The sequence below is a fragment of the Vigna unguiculata genome, chromosome 5, assembly GCF_037176805.1.
Source record: "Vigna unguiculata cultivar grain cowpea cultivar isolate G323 ecotype 2 chromosome 5, ASM3717680v1, whole genome shotgun sequence".
NCBI classification, from domain to species: Eukaryota; Viridiplantae; Streptophyta; class Magnoliopsida; order Fabales; family Fabaceae; genus Vigna; species Vigna unguiculata.
This window is the reverse complement of record NC_140796.1, coordinates 13,110,183-13,124,545: the sequence shown is the minus strand read 5'-3', so window position 1 is coordinate 13,124,545 and position 14,363 is coordinate 13,110,183. Positions and strand designations below refer to the sequence as shown.

Here is a 14,363-nt window from a genome sequence, read left to right as displayed (position 1 = left end):
AATACTTGTTGATAATTGTTTTTATAGGTGAGTTCTACTATTGAAAAATTCTCATACCAATACATAAGTTCTAAAAAATATTTTGATGATTAGATCGTTGTTTATAGTTGTTCGTTGGTCTGCAAGTGGTATGCTGAACTAAGTTGGAGTATAGTTTTTAAGTCTTTTTTGAAGCATCTTAAAAGTGAAGTACAAATCTCCATTCAATATTATGTTTGACGGCACCTTATGTAATTTCACAATTTAATCTATATATATTTGTCAACTTCGACAAAGAAATTATAAGATTGATTGGGGGGAAATGTGTTGACTTTGTCACTTAGTCTACTATATCTAAAATCATGTCATGCTTCCTTATTATATGTTGCAAATGAGAGACAAAATCTTTTGAGATATTGTCTCACATCTAGAGATGACAACGAGGCGGGACAAGACGGAGGCGGGTTTCGCTATCTCATACACATCTCCATAAAAAAATCCATCCTCATCCCTCCGTACCCAAACCAAATAAGTATCAAATTTTTGTTTCATACTCATCCTCCAAGTAACGAGTATATACTTGTACACACATACTCATACACACCTTCTTACTATTTCCCTATTAATTAATTAATTTTTATAAAATAATAAAAAATTATAGTAAAGAAAACAAAATATTATCAAATATTTAATATTAAGAGGATGATTGTTTCTTTGATATCAAATATTTAGAAAGAAATTATAATTGTATACATTTCAAATTAGAATACCAAATAAAATTTAATGAGAACCAAAACATTTAATAAATTTGCAAACATTAATGCCTAGTTAATAAAATTTAAAAATATATTTTTTAAAATATAAAAGGATAACAAATATTCAAATTAAAATATATTAAATGTTTGTTTACTTCAATTTTTTAAATTCTAATGAATCTCTCTTTTATATACTAATAAAATTTATAATACATCACTTGATAAAAATCAAACAAAGAACAAAGATTAAACTAATAATAATAAAATTTTAACATAAATCTTATATTTTTTGAACTTCAATATATGATGGATGGTTATAAAAAAAATTCATGTCAATTGCATTAAATTTGTATATTATTATAGCAAATAAAATTTATTTATACAAGTGACAAACTCAAATTATTTATGCAAGTGCTTGTATAAAATTTATTTATACAATCATCTTAAGAAATTTTAGAAAAATAAAAACAATGAAAACTTCTCACGATTACTGTTTTACCAATGTTTATACAGATAACACATAGACAGAATACAAAAAGTCAAAGTACAACCCCAACCCTAATCAGAAAGATGGTTCCCATACATGATAATAAAAAAAATTATATTTTAACACTTGCAAAACATGTGGCTGCAAATAGTTGATCATCCTCCTTTTGATCAATAATCTTAACTTCTTCCTCTTACTGTTTATTTGTGCTCATGCATATAACTGCTTCAAATTCCATCATTTGATTGCTAACATTTAGGAGGGTGCTTCTCCCTGCACCTCCAACACTTCTTCTGTACCCCCAAAAGTTACAATAATGCCCTTCATTAAGATACAACTGAGAGTGGTTGCAGTAAATTTCATTTACTGTGTCGCCAACTTCTGCACCCCCAAATACTATTTCTTCTCCGTTTGTCTCTCTTTGACTCTGCCTTCATTTAAAATTTCTCAGTTTCATTCTCGTTTCGTGTGGTCCCTTTCACAGTTTCATTCTCGTTTCATTCTCCTGAGCTTTCAATTTTGTGTGCTTCATTCTTTCATTGTCCGGTGGTGTGGTCCCCTTTTGGAGGTTTGTATCACTTTTATTCAATTTCTTTTAAGTTTTTTCTCTCAGTGTGTCAGTGTCTCACTCTCTATGCTTGTGGTGGTTCAAGGTTAGCTATTTGTTGGTTGTTTGAAGAAAGGTGTTATCGTGAGTAACGTGCATCCTCTCCAAGTGTGGTACTTTCGTTCTGTCCAGGTTAGAGTCTTGAGCTGAAGTTTTTTTTTTTTCTGTGTATGATGTGAAACGGCATTCGTATTCCGTTTCAGAATATATGAAACAGCTTTCACATTCCGTTTTGAAGAAATACACGTAATTTTTTATGAAACGGATTCCCGCATCCGTTTCACACATTTACGAAACGGATTACATAAACCGTTTCGGGAAGAATTTTAAATTTTGTGGGAAACGGAATACGAATTCCATTTCACAAAATCGTGAAACGGATTCTGTAATCCGTTTCATAAAAAAAAGAAATTTCTGAAACGGATTACAGAATCCGTTTCACGATTTTGTGAAACGGAATTCGTATTCCGTTTCCCACAAAATTTAAAATTTTATCCGAAACGGGTTACGTAATTCGTTTCCTGGAAGTTTTATATTTTTACGCATCCACACATACCCTTGCACACATCAAACACAAGATAAAAGTGATTCCCATCACTTCTAAAAAAACCCTAATACTTGTAACCAACAATCCTAATAATTTTGAGTGACTTCACAAAATGTCAATTTTCTACTTTGTCGAAATTCTCTTGTTAACAACTGAAGGCTAATGAATAATTTGAATGAAATAGTTTCTTACTCCGGTTAATGAATTATGCTGGTAACAAAATAATAAGTAAAAGTTATCTACGTACTACATACACTGGTGTGTGATGGTTCAATAATATAAATATTAGACAGGAAATTTGAAAAACCCACCAAAAAAACCCAAAATGGATACTAAAATCCGTTTCACCACAATTCAAAAAAAAAACGGAATGTGTATTCCGTTTCATACACCTCCGACACGGAATTCACAATCCGTTTCAGCACGATTAAAAAAAACAGAAACGGAATGCGTATTCCGTTTCATACGCCTCCGACACGGATTCCACAATCCGTTTCTGCACACTTCAAAAAAAAACATAAACGGAATGTGTATTTCCGTTTCATACACCTCCGACACGGATTACACAACCCGTTTCAGTAAAATTCAAAAAAAAAGAAGAAACGGAATAGTGAGCTACGACTAACTTTGTTGATTGTTAATTGCGGATCCGTTTCGCTCCAACTGATGAAGGACCCTGCAACTGTTTGCAGAAGAACTATAATGAGCTACGACTAACTTTGTTAATTGTCTTCTTCACTTGCTGCACAGACCAAACGTGCACCCACCTCGCCAACTCATCACAACCCCAAATAATAGCATACCAATGACCTATTCACGTGCCTATTTAAGGCTCTCAGATTGCAACCCTTTTGCACCACCCATAAATAAAACCTCTTCTTTCTTCAAAGTCTGAAATCAAAGAGTGAGAATCAAGCTACAAAGCCCTGCAAGCATAGAAGTCAAGGGTTGCTTGCCAAAAGGTTCGAGGCATAACTTTGCTCCTAGCAGATTCGTCAACTACAAGACTCTCGGCTCTGCTGGCTGTTCCAGAATGCATTCTGGAAAACCTTGAATAGTTCAAGATTCTTCTCAATATTTTGAGAGTTGATCCAATCTTGGTGCACCCTCAATGCCTCATTTGGAGTTGAACGCATTCCAACTCCAAAGTCACCAATCGATAGAACCCAGCTGGGGAGCCACTGGTTGATATTTATGTCGTGGTTGATATCTTTATCTGAAACTCTCAGTTTTTAACGTTAATGTTTATTTCCGCCAAGGTTTCTTTTGAACGTTAATGTTCGATCTTAATATCATGAATAGAAGAAAAAAAAAGTTAATAAAGAGACAGTCAACTAAAAGAACGTGTGGAAGTAGCTTCCGTTACTGAGGTGTGCGTAAATTTTTTTTCAGTGGAGTGTGTTAAGTGTCTGTGTGATATGGAGGTTAAGTAATGGAACAAAGGCATTTGTTTTGTCAATGATTATATCCTGTTTCTGCACTAATATAAAAGAGCTCTTCTATGAAAAATATTTAGCACTAATTATGTTTGTTAAGAGTACAACGTAAAAGTGGAAGACTTTAATTTATGTTAAACAAAATAACGTAAAACATTTGAATCCAAAAACATTACTCACTCTTAAAATATATCACTAACGTGAGAACTGGTATCAAAATCTTTTCAATCGTTGATAATATATCTAACCTTGTTGAAAAACATGTGTTATATGAAGTAAACATAAATTATAAACTAATATACATTAATTACGGGAACTAAAAATAAAAACTTTAGCGTGTAAAGGGTGTGCATGAATTGCAAAACGCATAATACTGTTGTATAAAATTTATACATTGATAATTAAATTGGGCATGTAAATACTAATAATAATATTAATCAAACCACACTATGAAAAGTTTCGGGCCAAGCTGACGTCCATATAAATTAAAAAACAAAACCCAACATCTGAAACACATTTTTATTCTAGGTGCAAATCCTAACAAGTTTAACCAAGCACGTGTTTTCTGTGTGAAGGCTTTTCACGTGATATCTCGTACCAATAGAGTTGAACCTCGTAATGCGCCTCTTCCATGTAGTGGAGACGCAGAAGGGAGGGCGCCGGCGCCGACGACGGTTCGCCACGACTTTGATGTGCGTCAACAATGAGGCTTTGGAGAGAGCCATGTTAGACAGAGAGAAACAGGAGTTTCTTACAATGACCATACAAGACTTCTCGTCTAACGATCGTCGTACGTGCTACATCAGACCACGATTGACAAAAAAGAAAAAGTTAAGAAACTGATGCTAATATCCGTTTTATAATTTTCTCAAACGGATCATAAGTTTCGTTTTGTAAAAAAAGCAAAATAAAACTCGAAACGAATTTCGAGATCCATATCAGAAAAATATGAAACAGATATTGATATCCATTTCATTAAAAGCAAAAAAAAATTAATGAAACATATGGAATGAGCTTGGAGAAGCTTGAAGCAGATCACTGATACAACCTTAAGAGAGGGAAAATAGGAAGCACCATTGGAGAGAGCATATTCAGAGATGGAAAAGAGAAGGACCACCTGAGATAAGAAACATAGAGAAGGAGAGAACGAAAATAGAAGAAAGAACATAACAAAAATATTGGGGGTGCAGTATTGTGGTAATAAAAACAAAACTAGCCGTAGTAAATTCTTCAACCAGTAAAATACTTATTAGGAACAAAATGGTAATTTTTGGGGGTACAGAAGAATGTTTGGGGATGCAGGGAGAAGTCCCCCAATTAGGAGCATGTGTCTTCCAACATTTGAATGGAGGTGACCCATTTTGTCGAAATGTTGGCAATATAGGTAATATTTTTTTTCACCCATTTGTTTGTTGTAATTATTTTCATTGCTCTAAATGTTAGCTGAATGATTCTTCTTGTAGTTTTTTGCTTGCCGGCTCTTGGCCAGAAGAACATTTTCAATTTTCTAATCTTTCTTAATCAATCTTTGTTACTTTTGGGCCAGAGGGAATGTATCACTTTTTCAACAAAAGAATAAGTTCTTTATACATTTATGAGATAATTACCATAATTTTCTCAACAGTTTGGAATTTGCAAAAACACGCATAACAACTTTATCTTGTTAGCATGAGCCAACAATTTGTTCAATCATTCCTTGATTGTGTTAGACTTTTTCGTCCTCTGAAACTCAAATTGCCTCATTAAATTAAGTACCAACATTAAATTAAGTACCTACATATGCTTTGAATTCTTTCATCTCCGACATATATTTTTAGATCATCCCAAATTGTTTTAAATGAGAGCCATGATCCTACTAAAGATGGTTAGAAAGACACCAACAAAAAGGCATGGCTTTGTCTTTACTTTTCAAACTTTTCTTTTCTTATGATTTAGGTTGTGGTGGGATTGTTTGACAGCCAAAGAGTTTCTTATTCCTCACCTATAATTTCTCAAATATTCAACGCTTTTATATAAACATTTATTTTGATTGGTCAAGATCATAATTTTCCTCATTAAAAACTTAGAAGAAAAGTTGTTAGAGAAAAACTTATTTCAAAATCTATTTCCAAAATCCCTTAAAAGAACAATTATCACTGCCAAAAAATATATAATTTTATCGAAAGTTTAGTTTTACATTATCCAGAATTAAACCCTCCGTTAAGTTTGTATTTAACAAAGATTTTAAGACCTTTGTTAAGTGTTGTAGGTTTTGGGACCTCCGCTAACTACCTAGGTCTTGAAACATCCGTTAATTATCCTGGATTTTGAAACCTCTGTTAACTATCCTGAATTTTGAAATCTCTGTTAACTATTATGATTTGTCATTTATACACTCCAATATATTTTTTCAACCACAATTATTTACGGTATATAGTTAAAAAATTTCTCCATCGCTGTATTAAAGATGTTTATTACAATGAAGTGCTTGTTTCAATCATATATCAACATCAGAGAACCAACCTTACTTTATGTATAATGTTTACGATGAATAATGAAATAAAAAGGAGGCAAATATTGCAAAATTTGTTTCTTTGCTCTCTCATTATTTGCTACAATTAGAACCACGCAACCTATAGATAAACAACATACTATAAATATATTCTATAATGTAATCTACATGTTCCTTTCTAAAGCAACCCAATACAAACTCTGCCTCTTTCATGATCATTGCAAATCCTCTAAATTTTACACTAGAAAACACATGTTTGTGCTTTCTAGAGCCATGACAGCCCATGAATTTTCCTGTCTTCCTCAGAAAAGGAGCGTAATAGACATCATACATACAATACAACTCAGCATTCAGCATTATGGAAACAAAAATTACTGTAATGAGCAGAGTCAATAGATCAAATTGCATAATGAATGGCAAATGAAGAAAACTCAAAGGGAAATATGAGACAGATAAACATGCATTAGAGAAGAATTCCAAGAGAAGTACATTGTAATTACCATTGCATTGCAAGCAGCAAGGTAATCAGTCATTGATAAAAGAAGTACGAAATTTCACCTAATCAAACCTAGAAATGCATGTTAGACTAAGCTAAAACAAGAGCTGTACTAAACTAATGAAAGAAAAATCTAACAAATACTTCAGGGAATTTTAACCGGAAATTCCTTCTCCACAAATACTGATTCTCTCCACAAACTGCAGAACTGTTCCTGAAAACCCCTGAAACTGTTTTTGCCAGCAGACCCAAAATCCAAGCCTCCGAATTTCTTTCTTATGGCTTCAAAGGTTTGGCCTTTTCTGAGTACAGTGCATACTGGCGCAACATGAGGAAAGTTTGCACTCTGGAGCTTCTGAGTGCCTCAAAGGTTGAGATGTTTGCTCCACTGAGGAGAGAGGAGTTGAGAGTGTTGGTGAAGTCGCCGAAAAATTGTGCAGCATCAGGTAAGGTTGTGGATCTGAGTCAGTTGCTGTTTGAGCTAATGGAGAACATCGTCTTCAAAATGGTGTTCGGGCGTGCCAAAGATGATTGGACTTAAAATTGATGACTCACGAGGTGATGAACTTGGTTGGAGCTTTCAATTGCAGATTACATGCCCTGGCTTAGGTGTTTGATCTTCAGGTATCAAATTCAATCATATGTTGCAGCCAAAACTTGTTAACATATGCACTCATTAGATCATTTTTCATAACATATGATGAAGTGGTGCAACATACATACATACATACATACATATACATATATATACATATATATATATATATAACCAAATGAATTTGAATAAAAAATCAGTTTTGGTATCACAAGTGATCAATTATATATCAGTAGCAGGAAACAACTCATGAGGAGCTTTGTTTTCTGGTGGATACAGATGCTGAGATCAAAGACTTGTACTACCAATCGTTCACCAATTACTTACAACCTAAAAATACATATATTTACCTTTTTCTTTATTATAATTTTCATTCATATCCTTATTTTCGATTTTCATAACAAAAGAAAAGCAAAGGATAATAGTAGGTTGACATATATTTTTTTATAATGAAAAATAATATGTTAAATGAGTATAAAAGTGTGTACAAGTAATTTTTTTAAAAAAAAAGTAGTGTTGTCTGTGTTTTCGTCTAAGTTGTCTCTGTCCCACCAATCAATTATAAATCAAAAGGATAAGAATATGGATGTAATTTTTCTAAAGTCCAATCAGGGATAAGTCATACAAGTATTACGAAGACGGTGGTCATGTTTTATTCAGCTACTCAGATTCCATTATAGATACAAAAAATTTCTTGTTCCATCAGTTTTCTAATTTCAGGAAATAAAATCTTCCAGTAAAATTAAATGTAATGATATTATTACCTGTAACTCTCTTGAAACGCATCCAGTGCTTCCCTCCAATTGCTTGTAGAATCCAAAACATTACCATGAACCTTTTTATTTTGCTGCTAAAACAACAGTATATGTAAGAAGATGCCAAATTGTATGCATGTTCTCAAGGCTTGGAAGAAGCTTTGGCCATGTTTGTGTTGGAAGGTGGAGTGTAAGAGTAGTAACTTGAAGGAATTGTTGGCTAATTAGATTTCAAAAATGGAGGCAACCTGTATTCTGGCCATGGTGTTCCCGGTGGAAACTCAAAGACGGGAATGTTTCCCAAATCAGGAAGTGATGAAGACAAAAGTTTTCTGCTAGCTTCAACCTCACCAGTGTTAAGTGACAACACAACGAAGAAAGTCAAGAAGAGAAAACGGAGAGAGGCCATGTTTTATCAAATGATGTTGTTGAAGCTAAGAAAAAAGTGGTAGTGTGGTGCACCATGGTCTTCTGCTATTCTAATATGAAAATTTCAAGCTATATATAAATATAAACTTAACAAGAAGATAAAATTTTCCTGGACATCCTAGTACTCATCACTCCCCTTAACTAGCAGGATCATGTGAAAGGTGAGTTACCATCTAAAACACCATTGGCAACATCAGTGGCTTCTGCACGAGTTGGTCTTAAGTTGTCAGTCACTATCCATAATGCGTGTAAGCACAGCAGGTTTCCCAGCCATATTACACTTGTAAAGGGCTGATTTTTGAAAGAAAAATCCCTACAGAAGCAAATAGTAGTTGATTAACACCTCAACAATGGTCCATCTATGAATTATGATTGACATTATGAACATTGAAATTAAATATCAGTTCAAAACACCAGATGCTGCTTTTGTCATTCCCACAAAAATACACCAGATGCTGCCAAACCAGCAAGGAATGACTGTAACAAAAAAACCATAGCAAAGAAATTCATGAGCTTAATGAATCTTTCATAACTTCATAATAATTATATCACAGAGGCTGACCTGAATGAACTCTGGTTGCATGCAGGACAGGTCTCCCACCATTCCACCTTGAAAATGAGCATTTGTTACTCCATAAACACCACTAAGTGCACATATAACAATGAATATATTTCAAGCCCTCCTTTACCAGCTGTTGCTGAATTCACCTGACAGATTGGTTTGAGATGAATCAACACCATCCCAGAGGAATCAATTATCCAAGTTCTCAAATTAACGAATAGGACTTACAGTTATCACCAACAACGTGCTTATAAAAACAAGTATGTATCCAAACATATTCCGAATTCGTGAATTGAGTTTTGCCTCATCATACGCTAATATATAACAGTAATATAGATAGATCAAGGTACGAACCTCTAGCCGTGAAATCTCACTGTTGGCCATGCCTGCCATGGATGCTTCTCTTCAATCAAAAAAGATTTATCACCTCAAGGCTTCAATGTGTATGTATAATCTATTTGACGTATTGAAGATAAACCACCTCAGATACCACCTTCTTGTTTTGAGTAAAAATAGAATAATATATTCTGAGAATTAAAAAGTCTAACACATGTTTTCAAAGCAATTATAAAATCTTATATTTCAGGTACTATCAATCATGCTACAATTAAGTCAAAGCATGTGTTTCCCCATATGAGCACTCCACCACCACACCTACAATATAATAATTCAAGTGCAGGGCAGATATTGCAACTAATAGCGACGCATTAAAATTTGACAATTGGCTGCCACTGTTTTAGCTTCAACTTTCAAATGATGATTGATGAAGAGAGATCTTGGATAAATCTGGGAACATGTTTTCAGGAATTTGAATACACATTACAAAAGAAGAATTTACAGCATGGCTTCTACCTTACCTGTTGTGAAAAGATGAAGAAAATATTGAAGGGATAAAGAGCTTCCTATCTTAGTAAAACACTGCATGTTGCCCTGAAATGATGAGAAATATAGAAAGATATGTAAATTTGAAAGTATACATATAGAAAAATTAATTATTTGCTTTCAGGTTTATTTACAAGATATAGAAAAATTATTCCTCAAATTTGCTTGGGGCGTTCAGTCTTAGTAATTACTAAACTATAATCGTAAGTTCAACCCCCTTTAGTAGCCATGTTTTATTGGTTTTATTGCTCAAATAAGAATATATATATACACACACATATTCCTGTCTATTCAACACAAAATAAGACCAAGAAACATTTCAGAAATATAATAAAATAAAATGGAAAACTGTTTATCAAAGTCCTTTTGCATAAAAGTAATCCTTCAGCTAAAAATTGAGATTCCCACTGTACTACCCTCAAGAACTTCCCCAAGAAGCTAGAACTAACCGTACTTTTCATCACACAACAATGCCAAGCAAAATTGAGGTTTCAATATTAGAAAGCAAATAAATTTTAACCAGAAAAGTACTAACAAATACCAACTAAACATAGTAAGAGTGAGTCAGTGGAATCTAAAAGTTCACAAATTAAAACCATAGGTCATAGGTTATTAGCTGCTTACGTGAACATGCTCCAAAAAGAGATAACACAACCATCAAATTCTCAATAGCAGATGTGGATTGAAAAAGTGGTAGACTCCAAATCCATGTGTCGTGTCTCCAAAATAGCCTCCAGCATAATATTCAGTGGTTTTGATAAAAGCTTTCGATTTATTGTACTGACATAATTTATTTTATTTGTTGACATGTGAAAAACTAACTTAAAGTTGATAAATTGATTAAAGTAGCATACATGGGAAGTAAAACTATTTACTGATCCGATAAACATGAAATTAATTATACAAAAGGATTTAAATTACGTTCAAACACTATTTTAAAATAGATATATTAAAAATGTTATTAAAAACTACAACTTAATTACATTTTTAAATTAATCAAATGAAGATAAAGGAAATCATAGTCCTTCTTAACTCTAGTTACTTGAAAATGAAAAAAAAAAAAAAAAAAAAAAAAGACTTGGAACACATACTAGAACAAACTTAGCTGTAAGAACCTCACATAACAGGGAAACACTCATTCTTGATTCTTACCAAAAGTCATTCCCGCCTCAACCTTACTTGAAAGCAGGCCTATAAGAGATATCTTCCCACCAAGCTTTTACATGGGGACGTTCATTGATCATGGAAGCACAAGGGGTCTGCATTAAGTACCGAGTTTCAGAGACATTGCAAAGATCAACAATGCTATAAAACTCACCAGCAAGTGTTGCATGTGCAACACTAGAAAAGTTAGTGGGTGGGAGCTAGCTTATTAAGGGAAGAAAAAATACACTAGAGTTTAATGGCTTACGTTCTTGGAGAGAAAAGGAGGTTGTCACCATTTCTACAGCACAACAATTCATCCAAAATAAGATTTTTGAAAAACAACATCTAAAACCTCAGGCGTTATTGTCTACTCTAACCTCCCAAGAAACAATGAATGCTAATTGAAGAAGAAAATAACTTTACAATGCAACCCATTAGTAGACAAATCGAACAAGCCGCATAAATCATCAACAGAAACCAATCAATCAGTTATCTAACAACCAAGGCATCTAAATTAGAACTTGGTAGTTTAAGTTCTACTTAGGCATGCAAGAAGAAAGCAGAAAACTCATAAAGTGGTAGTGGAACCAATAAATCAACAACTAAAGGGGATAACAGACCAGATCCTCCCAAGCGATCCCATATAGAACCTATAAACACCATAACTGTGTCTCAACCCCTGAAGCGACTCCCCATTGCTGTAAAACTACACCCGTTCCCTCACTATCTTCGTCGCCTTCCTTCCCGCTTCAGCCGGCTATCCGTTGAACCACTGCACCGGCCTCGCTGCCACCACCTTTGAAAACCCCAAGCGCTTTACATTCTCCTCCCACAAATGCTTCACCGCGGAAAAGGATCTCAAAATCAAACCCTTGTTCTTGGACACAAAGTACAGTGCCACGACCACGAAAATCAACCCCAGTAAAACTTTCTCCAAGGAGGACACCTCGACGTAGAAGAAGTAGAACAAGAGCGAACACACAACGAGAAAAGGACCGCCATGGCGAAATAGGCGGATGACCTGTGGGATTGGGTTCAAGGACGCGTTTGGGCTTAGGGTTTTGTCAACTCGTTGTTCTTGTCGTCGTCGACATCAAAGAATAGCTTTTCCTATTCCTGCAATTCATGTTCCTCTTTGGTGACGATGGAAGAGGGGCTGTGGATGGAGGATTGGATTGAAGAGGAAGAACAACTAAGGAACGATATCAGGGAAGTTCCCAATCGAACATACAAAGCATGAATCGGATCCAATCACCACTCCATCGCCACAATTTGTCCAGAGCAACGTAAAACACGAGATTTATGAAAAAAATAAGTGAACTAGGGTATTAGACAAAGAGAAAGTAAAACTACATTCAGAAGATTGAAAGAGAGAAAAAAGTGCAAGCGTACCACGCACAGAGGGAAAAATTTTATTCAAATTGGAGCAAGAGGTAGAGGCATGACAGATCTAAAGACATAGAGTTTGACATTTTTGAAAGGAGAAAGCATGTTTCTACTGCATACGAACGAGCATCACCACAAAGCGAGAGAGATGAATATTTACAGGCTTCTACTATAACTATAACTATAACTATGAGTAAATAAATTGGCAGGGATATCATTCAAATACTCTTATCTAAATTATTATTGACACGTGTCATTTATTTTAGTTTTTTGAACTTTTTGAGTGTAGCAGATTATTTGCACTTTTTCTCGTAATATGCAATGGCACCTACATTCATTCTAGATGCCGTGACTAATCATTTCAGAATAGAAAAGTGATCGAAGAAGCTTTTAGCTAATATTAAAAAACTAAATTTTGTTAGGACGAAGTCTCGCAATTTTTTGTGCTTTCTCTCTTGTTCATCTTAATTTTGAAATTTAACTCTTTTTTTTTTAGAATATATATATTCGGATAGTGTATATTTCAATTATTTTTTAAATATTTTTGGATTGTAGATGTTTGAGAAAATATTATGTTTTGGTTTGTGCTGCTCTGTGAAAAAAATATACAGGTTTAAATGTGGGAATCACAATAAAACAGAAAATTTATTTAAAAAAAAAAAAAACAGTAGAATAGACATCGGTTGTTACCAAGACCAAAGCAAAAAGGTACCCTATGGCTTCGGTCATATTTGACCCGAGACAGAAAATGGACTATATGGCCTCAGTTCCAACCATAATCGAGACCAAAGAATCTGCGAAAATTTTAATTAAAAAAAATTATTTAAAACCTATGGCTTCGGTCCTACTTGACCCGAGGCAAAAAATGGACTATATGACACTGGTTTGCTAACAACTGAGGCATAAAAGGGACTATATGGCCTTGGGTAACAACCGAGGCCAAAAGGTCGTCCTAATATGTCTCGATTTCAGACCCGAAGCAAAATGAGGAAAATAACCGGGACAAAAAGCCCTTACTGCACTGATATTTATATGTTTTGTTTTGACTTTTGTTGTGTCTGTCAAGGTTTTGTCATCTTGATCAGTGACTCTTTGTTTCCATTTTTGCATTGATGTGATTGATTTGTTTGCATGTCTTATTGCCGTCGGTCCTTCATCTTTGAAATGGATTTTTGTTTGTGATTTTTTTTTATTTGGATTGTGTTTATTTAGTTTTATAGGTTTTGTTGTTAAGGTTTTGTTTTTGTTTATAGTGGTGATTGTTTTCTTTCCATTTCCATGCGCCATTGTTTTGGCTTGATGGTTGTTGTGGTTTAATAGTTTTTATGGTAAAGTTTTCTTAAATTGTTTTTTTGTTGTCATATTTTTCCCGAATCTTTGAAATGACTTTGTAGTTTGTTAATTTTTTTTTATACTTTTGTAAAATATTGATAGTTTTCTAAGGTATGGTTTGTTTACTTTTTGTATTTTTTTTTATTTTCTTTTGTATATTTGAAATGACTTCAGTATGATTTTCTAAAATTCCAGTTTTTATTTTTTTATTTTTATTTTTTTATTTTTATTTTTCTTATTTTTTGAAGGTTGTAATCGCTTAACTTTGTAGAGATTATTGTGATCTTTTCATGATTGAATTCAAAATTGCTTTTTTATTTGTGTTCCTGTTATTCGAAATATAGGAAATCAATTTGTGTTCCTCTTACTAGAAATATAGGAAATAGAGATGGCAAATAAATCCGTCCCCGTGGGTATTGTCTGAACCCGTTCCCGTTTTGACGGGAATCCCCAATATATTTTTTATCTTATCATAACT

At 33.8% G+C, this 14,363-nt stretch overlaps 1 long non-coding RNA gene across 20 annotated transcripts; it reads right to left on the bottom strand.

Annotated features, from left to right (window-relative positions):
- Positions 1–6,744: 6,744 nt before the first annotated feature.
- LOC114184886 (uncharacterized) lies at positions 6,745–12,753 on the bottom strand. 20 transcript variants are annotated; one of them, XR_014994763.1, is made up of 8 exons: positions 12,560–12,753; positions 11,174–11,280; positions 9,997–10,069; positions 9,494–9,542; positions 9,140–9,285; positions 8,992–9,054; positions 8,158–8,890; positions 6,745–7,454 (listed from the first exon to the last, which is right to left on the bottom strand). It is a non-coding gene; the product is annotated as an uncharacterized LOC114184886 (long non-coding RNA). The 20 variants fall into 20 exon arrangements; XR_014994753.1 differs by having other exon boundaries at positions 9,494–9,593; positions 12,560–12,752; XR_014994749.1 differs by having other exon boundaries at positions 8,158–8,240; positions 8,748–8,890; positions 9,494–9,593; positions 11,174–12,746.
- Positions 12,754–14,363: the final 1,610 nt, after the last annotated feature.